Below are 9,299 nucleotides of genomic sequence, written 5' to 3' on the forward strand. Positions count from 1 at the left end.
TAAATAAAATATATAAGTGAAATCTCCTCCTTCCTTCTAGAGACATGTTCCAAAGGCTCAGTGTACTCTTCCCCTAACTCTCCACCCTCCACATCCTTCCCTCTGGTGGAAACCAATGTACGGGGTCTTTCTTTTTGTTAAATTTAAAATGGCTTCTCTTGTTATGTTATACTGAGGAATGCTAGAAAGTCTCTAACTAGACATTTGCTTGGGTTATTAGAGATAGCAGGGTGCTATCAGCCAATGGGTGGTCATGTGTCGTTTTGTTTTCCGATACAATGCTGTCTCATATGACTGTGGACAGGGTTTTGGCGGGGAATCGGAGGAGAGACGGGGAGTCGGAGGAGAGACGAGGAGGACGGTGGAGAGACGGGGAGGACGGTGGAGAGACGGGGAGGACGGTGGAGAGACGGGGAGGACGGCGGACGTGCAGGGGTTTTGGGGGGAGTCGGAGGAGAGACGGGGAGGACGGCGGACGTGCGAAAGGGTCCGGTCGATCACTCCGGGTGGTCCCGAGCCGTGAGTCGACAGGATCCGGGTGGTCGTCTGAATTCGATTGAGCTCCAACGGCAGCGCGCGAAGAAATTGGACTTTGATAAGTGTTGGCGCCTTTTTTTTCATTACTTTCCTCTCTGTATCAAATGTATATTAATGTCATAGAATTAGTAATATCTATAAAGTGTATTTGTTAAAATTTACTGGGTGTGCTGGCTGATGGTTGATGTTTAGGATTGATTCGGGCAGCGACCGACACTGTGGGGAGTGTTGAGGCGGGTGCTGGGCTGGATTTCCCCTAGACATATACAAGCCAATATAACGGAACGTTACAAGTGGGGGCTACCGTCCTGGATTTGGATTTTCGGTAAAGTTGTACTAGTCGTCGCGTTAAGTAGTGTGAAGATGGATCGAGATAGGATTGTAACTTGGTGTGAATTGGAGGAGGTACCAGTGAATCATGCGTGCGTGTTAAATGGGGTCGATTATCGCATTCCAAGAGATGTACTGGTGCGAGGATTGAGTCTGATTAAAGGTATCGGGCAGGTAGAGCTTATAGCTAGAAGGTGTGGGAAAGAACTGGAGTCCAGCTGGATGTTGGTGCGGACGAGTGCCGACGTCATGACGTTGGAACTACCAGCGACAGTCCACGTCCAGCGGGAGGCAGGGCCGTGGGATCTCCACACCCTCCCGGAGGACGAAAGTGAGGAGGTGCCGGAGGAGGAGCTAGATGACGCCCCAGGAGAGGTGCCAGTAGCCAGGGGTGGAGGTGCAGAGTGGGGAGGCTTGGCCAGGCCCCGTCCCTATGGACGTGCTGAGACTGCCGAGTTAGCGGCTGCCATTACCTCCCTGGCGAGATGGGTTGAGGGGCCCCGCCCGAAGCTGAGAATTTTCTCGGGAGCCAGGCCCACCCTGGAAGGGGAGGAGGAATATGAGACCTGGGTTGAGGATACATCCCAGTTGTTAGAGGTGTGGCCAGTTTCGGATGAGGAAAGGAGACAGCGATTGATGGAAAGCTTAAGGGGCGGGGCGGCCCGTGTGGTCCGCGATTTGAGAGCGGAGCGCCCTTCGGCTGCCCTATCGGAGTGCTTGGACGCTTTGGAGGAAGTGTTTGGACTGTCGGGAGATCCCTGGAAACATTTAGCGGAATTTCAACAAATGGGGCAGAGAAGAGGGGAAAAGCTCTCAGAATAAGTTTTCCGGCTGGAAGGGAAGCTTACGGGGCTGCGGCGCCGAGGGGTAGTGAGGGCGGACGAAATGGCGAAGTTGAGGATGAGCCAGATTTGTAGAGGTTCCCTGGAGGATGACAGAATGGCTTGGAGTATCCGGCAGTCATTTAAGTGGAACCCCCCTCCATCATTCGGGCAGCTGATTAGAGAGGTACGGGCAGAGGAGAGTGCTTCGGGCCGACCAGGGGGCTCGGACGCCTGGGCCAGGTCTTCAGCGGTTCAGGAGGTGGTAGCCGGGGTGAGATCAGATAAATCCAAGGGGTCCCGGGGGGAGGGGGAGCGTATCAGGAGGAGAGAGGCGGCAGGTAGCGGGTGCTATAACTGTGGGAGAGAGGGGCATTTCCGGCGGGAATGTGAGTGGACGGGGTTGTGCTACAGCTGTGAGGAAGCGGGTCACTTGCGGAGGGATTGTGAGAGACGAGATGCTCCGAGGTGGGAGGGCTCCCGGGCCACTAAGAAGGGAGAGGTGTCGGGAAACTTAGGAGAGGCTCAGTGAGGGAACGGACTGGAGTCTTGGGAGGAACACGTTCCCAGAAAACCGCTATGGAACCCCAGAAAGAACAAGCCCAAATTCCTGATGGACTGGTGGGACCCCGTTCCAGCGTGTACCTACGGATAGAGGGAATCTTTGCGAAAGCCATCCTTGACACCGGGTCGCAGGTTACGGTCGTTCTACAATAAATATCTGAAGCATTTGCCAGTAACTCCGTTTAACGCATTGGAGATTTGGGGCATAAGTGATGGTGATTACCCGTACGATGGATACTTGTCAGTGAGACTGGAATTTTCAGAGGGAGATGTGGGAGTGTCGCAAGCCTTTGAGACGCTGGTGTTGGTCTGTCCGGACCCGGTGGAACCCGGTGTTGCTGCCCTGCTAGTGGGGACTAACTCCCCTCTGGTGCGACGGCTCTTGGGAGCCTGTAAGGAGAAGGCGGTGGAGAACTTTCTGGAGACCCTCTCGGTACACCCAGTGTTCCGAGTGGTGTACGAAGGAGTGGGTGACCCCCAGGGTCTGGATCCTGAGTGCAAACGAGGGACGGTGTGGTGCATTCAGGCGAGGCCTAAGGTGATACGGCCAGGGGAGGCGACATTTGTGATGGGGACCCCCAGATTCCCCGGAGTACCGGCGAGCGAGGCCCTACTAGTAGACGCCCCAGACGACCTGGAAGGGGAGTCCCGGTTCCCGGCTGGGGCGATGGTGAGACCTGAATTGCAGAGGCCCTCAGCTGTACAGGCACGGCGGATGGGGGTGATTGTAAGGAACACAACGGAGAGGGAGATCAACTTTAAGCGCGGGATGCCCCTCGCGCACTTGTTCCCGGTGACGGTGATGTCCAGCGCCCCCGTGAAGCCCACTGGAAGAAAACTATTGGGAAACGGGGGGCGGCTGACCGAGGAGGCCTTTAATTTTGAAGACTCCCCTGTACCGCCGGAGTATAAGAGCAGGCTGGTGGAGAAGATGCTGAAGTTAGGGGATGTCTTTTCTCAGGGCGAGTTTGATGTGGGATGTTCCAAGATCACTCGCCACACTACTCGGGTGACAAATGACACCCCGTTTAGAGAAAGGTCGCGGCGGTTGGCCCCAGCAGATGTGGAAGATGTGCGGCAGCACTTGCGCCAGTTGAAGGATGCAGGGATTATCGCGGAGTCCCGAAGCCCCTGTGCGTCCCCCATAGTGGTGGCAAGGAAGAAAAATGGGAAGGTACGCATGTGCGTGGACTATAGGACCCTGAACCGCCGCACTGTTCCCGACCAATATACGGTCCCGAGGGTGGAAGATGCATTGGCCTGTCTGAGTGGGGCGCCGTGGTTTAGCGTATTGGATTTGCGGAGTGGGTATTATCAGATTTCAATGAGTGAGATCGATAAAAAGAAAACGGCCTTTATCAGCCCCTGGGGTTTTTCCAGTTTGAACGAATGCCCCAAGGCATCTCGGGGGCCCCAGCCACCTTTCAGCGGCTCATGGAACGGACAGTGGGGGACATGAACCTGCTGGAGGTATTGGTGTACCTGGACGACCTGATAGTGTTTGGATCTACGTTGGAGGAACAAGAGGAGCGGCTGCTGAAGGTGCTGAGTCGGCTGAAGGAGGAAGGGTTAAAACTTTCCCTGGATAAATGTCAGTTCTGCAAGACATCAGTCAGTTATGTCGGGCACATAATCTCGCGAAATGGAGTGACCACTGATCCGGGTAAGATAGCCGCAGTCACCACCTGGCCGAGACCTCAGAAGGTGAGCGCCTTACGCTCGTTTTGGGGGTTTTGTACCGGCAGTTCGTGAAAGGATATGCGAAAATGAGTCATCCATTGAACCAGCTGCTGTGTGGCTATCCACCTGTGGGGAGGAAGAGGAAGGGAGACCGAGGGTCGGAGGTAGGAGGATACTTGAACCCCGGGGAGCCTTTTGGATTGAGGTGGGATGCTCAATGTGAGGAGGCGTTCCAATCTCTGAAAAGGGCGCTGACGCAGGCCCCAGTGTTGGCTTTTGCTGATCCCCGGAAGCCGTATGTCTACACACTGATGCCAGTCACGCGGGTCTGGGGGCTGTTCTGTACCAGGGAAACGGCTTGAGGCCGGTGGCATTTGTCAGTTGGAGCTTGTCGCCATCTGAGAGAAACTATCCCACTCACAAGCTGGAGTTCTTGGCGTTGAAATGGGCGGTGGTGGACAAGTTGAGTGACTACCTATACGGGGCCCAGTTTGAGGTGAGAACTGACAACAACCCCATCGCTTATATCCTGACCTCGGCAAAGCTGGACACTACTGGGCACCGGTGGTTAGCAGCCTTGTCTGCCTATGAGTTCAGCCTGAAGTACCGGCCGGGGAGTCGGAACATCGATGCAGATGCCCTGTCTCGTCGGGCGCGCGACGAGTCGGGCACGGCCGGGGAGTGGAAGAGTGTCCCGCCCCGGGAGTAAAGGCCATGTGTCAAGTTGGGAGCGACGGGGAAGTAGGAGCACAGATGGGAACGGATCGGGCAGTAGATCAACTGGGGGCTGACGATGACGCGCTGCCCACTGTTTACTGTAATGTGACTGCTCTGAGGAACAGGCAGCCGCCGGAGTTGAGTCCCCAGGAAGTGGAGGCGGCTCAGCGTGATGACCCGAGCATTGGCACTATCTGGTACGCGGTTAGCCAGGGTGATATGGGGCAGGTGGAGAAGGCGAAGCATGCCTCCGTTCCCCTACTACTGAAGGAGTGGCCCCGGTTGAAGCTGAAGAACCACGTCCTGTACCGAGTCACGTCGCCTCCGGACCACCCCCGGCGCTGGCAGCTGGTCATGCCTGAGAAGTATCGGAAGACTGTGCTCCAGGCTCTACCTGATGATTCCGGGCACTTAGGGGTAGAGAAGACCTATGGATTAGTCAAGGACCAGGTTTTACCGGCCCCGGATGAGGGGGGAGGTGGAAGAATACTGTAAGACCTGTAGCCGTTGCGTCAGGAGGAAGACCCTGCCTGCACAGGCGGCCCCGTTATCCCACTTGCAGAGTGCGGGACCCATGGACCTGGTGTGTATGGATTTCCTGTCTATTGAGCCAGACACCAGCAACACCGCGAATGTCTTGGTCCTCACGGATCACTACACTAGATATGCGCAGGCTTTTCCTACTAAGGACCAGAAAGCGACTACAGTGGCGAAGGTGTTGTGGGAGAAGTACTTTGTTCATTATGGCCTTCCCCGGCGGATCCACAGTGATCAGGGACGGGACTTCGAGAGCAGGCTTATCCATGAATTATTGGGTATGCTTGGGGTTGAGCAATCCAGAACCACCCCCTATCACCTGCAGGGTGGTCCTCAGCCCGAGAGGTTTAACCGGACCCTGCTGGACATGCTCGGCACTTTGGAGATCGGACAGAAGAGTAAGTGGAGTCAGCACATCGCCCATTTGGTTCATTGTTACAATTGTACTCGCAATGATGCTACGGGGTACTCGCCCTACTATCTGATGTTCGGACGGGAAGCGAGGTTGCCCATTGATCTGTGTTTTCGGACTGAAGCGGGGGAAATACCTTCGAAGCCATGTCTGATGTACGTGTCCGATACGAGGAGAGAGTTGAAAAGGGCGTACGAGTTGGCTGAGGCGGCAGCCACCAAGCAGAACCAGCGGAATAAGAAGAGGTACGATCAGAAAGTAAAGTTCGTCCAGCTATTGCCGGGAGACCGAGTCCTTATCCGGAATTTAGGACTACCGGGTAAGCACAAGTTGGCGGACCGTTGGGCAGCCACCCCATATGTGGTGGAGAGTCAGATGCCGAATCTCCCTGTTTACCGGGTGAGACCCGAGGGTGGGGAGGGCCTGTCAAGGTACTCCATCGGAACCACCTGTTGCCTCTGGGTCGAGAGGTGAGGGTAGACTCAGAGCTCGAATGGGAGTTTATGCCTAGTACTTGGACTCTGCGAGGGCGCGGGGCGAGGGAAGAGCCCGCTGTGAAGAAGACGGGGCCGAAGAAGAAGGGATACGTCATCGGAAGATGATGAGTCGGACGTGTAGTACCTGTTTCCGTTCGCTGATTCCCCGGTGCCGGGAGAAGAGACTCCTGGCCCTTCCATCACTGAGTTAGGGGAACCGAGGGAGGGTGTTGCAGAGCCGCCTGTATTACAGCCGGAATTGGGGGAGGAGAGGGTGGAACAAGAACCTGAGGCAGAGGGCTCACAGGGGCTGAGGGGTCCCGGTGAGGGGGAGGGTCCGACAGATAGGCCCGGGAGATCACCTGGGGTGTCTGAACAGGGAAAGTCAGCAGAGGAAGTACAGAGGCCGCAGAGGAGTAGACATCCCCCGGAGAGACTGACTTACACAGCGCTGGGAGAGCAGGGTGTGATCTCTACTGCCCTGGGAGGTTATGTCACTGCTTTGTGCACCTGGGTTGGGTTTTGTGTTTTACAAGGAGCAGTGGTGAACTCTGTTAACGTCATGAGGGCATGACTTTTATTGGTGGGGGGAGAGTGTACGGGGTCTTTCTTTTTGTTAAATTTAAAATGGCTTATTTTGTTATGTTATACTGAGGAATGCTAGAAAGTCTCTAACTAGACAGTTGCTTGGGTTATTAGAGATAGCAGGGTGCTATCAGCCTATGGGTGGTCATGTATCGTTTTGTTTTCCAATACAATGCTGCTCATATGACTGGGAACGGGGGTTTTGGGGAAGGAGTCAGAGGAGAGATGGGGAATCGGAGGAGAGACGGGGAGGATGGTGGACGGGGTTTTTGGGGAAGCAGTCGGAGGAGAGACAGGGAGTCGGAGAAGAGACGGGGAGGACGGTGGGGAGATGGGGAGTCGGAGGAGAGGCGGGGAGTCGGAGGAGAGACGGGGAGGACGGTGGAGAGATGGGGAGTCGGGGGGAGAGACGGGGAGTTGGAGGAGAGACGGGGAGGACGGTGGAGAGACGGGGAGTCAGAGGAGAGACGGGGAGGATGGAGGACGGAGGAGAGACTGGGAGGACGGTGGAGAGACGGGGAGGACGGTGGAGAGACGGGGAGTCAGAGGAGAGACGGGGGGGTCGCAGGAGAGACGGGGGGTCGGAGGAGAGACGGGGGGTCAGAGGAGAGACGGGGAGGACGGAGGAGAGACGGGGAGTCGGAGGAGAGACGAGGAGGATAGTGGAGAGACGGGGAGGACGGAGGAGAGACGGGGAGTCGGAGGAGAGACGGGGAGGACGGTGGAGAGACGGGGAGGACGGAGGAGAGACGGGGAGTCGGGGGAGAGACGGGGAGTCGGAGGAGAGACAGGGAGGACGGTGGACGTGCGGGGGTTTTTGACGGGGAGTCGGAGGAGAGATGGGGAGTCGGGGGAGAGACGGGGAGTCGGAGGAGAGACGAGGACGGCGGACACGCAAAAGGCTCCGGTCGATCACTCCGGGTGCTCTTGAGCCGTGAGTCGACAGGATCCGGGTGGTTGTCAGGAATCGATTGAGCTCCAACGGTACTGCGCGAAGAACTTGGACTTGGATAAGTGTTGGTGCCTTTTTTTTCATTACTTTCCTCTCTGTATCAAATTTATATTAATGTCATAGAATTAGTAATATCTATAAAGTGTATTTGTTAAAATTTACTGAGTGTGCTGGCTGATGACTGATGTTTAGGATTGATTTGGGCGGCGACCGACACTGTGGGAAGTGTTGAGGCAGGTGCTGGGCGGGATTTCCCCTAGACATATACGAGCCAATATAACAGAACGTTACACCAATAAGAAGTATTCATTTACATGGAACCCAACTCATCGGGGTTTCCCTTTACGTCCCTGAAGGAATCTACTCATTTCTTAGCCACTCTCTTACTCCCATGAACCAGTCAACAGTTGTGGGATGTCCATTATACTGACCACCAGCATTTCAAATCCTATTTTTATTCCCTCCCAATTTCTTTCTGAAATTCTCTTTAGTAGATGTGAGTGCATTCCAACATGCTATTGTCCTCTGATGTACCCAAGCAGACACAGGAATGAACAACAACAACATCCAGCCCTGCTTGTGACACCCAGACCTCAGGAGTGAGGGAGGACAAACTGTAGTCAGTAATCTCTTCAGCAGATTTCAGATGCAATTACTCCTCACCTGTTACTTTGATGTTTCCATGAGCAATTTCATATTTTCCTGCCTTTTGTGAAATCGACATGACAATATTACGTCTTTCCTTCTGTCTTCTTTATTTAGTTATTCGATGGGATTATTTGAAGCATTGTTCTCCCATGGGTCCCCCAGAGGTTGGTAGCGATCATCTTTGTTCTCCACGATCCGATTTGTCAACCTACATCCTGGTGGATAATTTATGTAATTGAAAAGTGTCAATTCCCATTCTTCCAGATGATGCTGATGTTCCCCTTGTATTCATGGAAAGGGACAGTGAAAGAGCAGAACAGAACCAAGGAATTCCCTTGTCTCCTTATCACCTTGCCAGAAATCTCCATGGTCCATCTATTATTGTCAGCAGCTGTGAAGACAGAAGTGTGGTGTTAACACTGAGCTGAAGCCTCAGACACTTTAGGAGTCATACTATAAGACCATAAGACACAGGAGCAAAATTAGATCATTTGTCCCATCGACTCTGCTCCACCATTCCACTATGGGTGATTTATGTGCCCACCCTGGGTCACTGCCCTGTTGAAAGAGGGCTGAATTATGAGAGAATTGTGTTGTGTCACATTCAATAGATAGTGAATGAATCGAATTGAGTTGAATTGACTTTATTTCTTACATCCTTCGTATACAGGAGGAGTAAAAATCTTTATGTTACACCTCTGTCTGAATGTGCAATGTGCAAATTATAGTAATTTGTAATAAATAGTATGTAGAGTAAGATATACAACAGAACAATCAATAAAGCTTAGAAATACAATTGTGTCAGTGTGAATTAATCAGTCTGATGGCCTGGTGGAAGAAGCTGTCCCTGAGCCTGTTGGTCCTGGCTTTTATGCTGGGGTACCGATTTCCAGATGGAAGCAGCTGGAACAGTTTGTTGGTTGGGGTGACTCGGGTCCCCAATGATCCTTCGGGCCCTTTTTACACACCTGTCCTGAATAGTGGGAAGTTCACGTCTACAGGTGCACTGGGCTGTCCGCACCACTCTCTGCAGAGTCCTG

The 9,299-nt window shown here is 53.9% G+C and overlaps 1 long non-coding RNA gene across 1 annotated transcript; it reads left to right on the plus strand.

Moving 5' to 3' along the window:
- The first annotated feature begins 459 nt into the window (after positions 1-459).
- Positions 460-9,018, plus strand: LOC134346376 (uncharacterized). Its single transcript, XR_010017924.1, has 3 exons — positions 460-601; positions 8,374-8,423; positions 8,524-9,018. It is a non-coding gene; the product is annotated as an uncharacterized LOC134346376 (long non-coding RNA).
- The last annotated feature ends 281 nt before the right edge of the window (positions 9,019-9,299 follow it).

Source organism: Mobula hypostoma, chromosome 5, assembly GCF_963921235.1.
Source record: "Mobula hypostoma chromosome 5, sMobHyp1.1, whole genome shotgun sequence".
NCBI classification, from domain to species: domain Eukaryota; kingdom Metazoa; phylum Chordata; class Chondrichthyes; order Myliobatiformes; family Myliobatidae; genus Mobula; species Mobula hypostoma.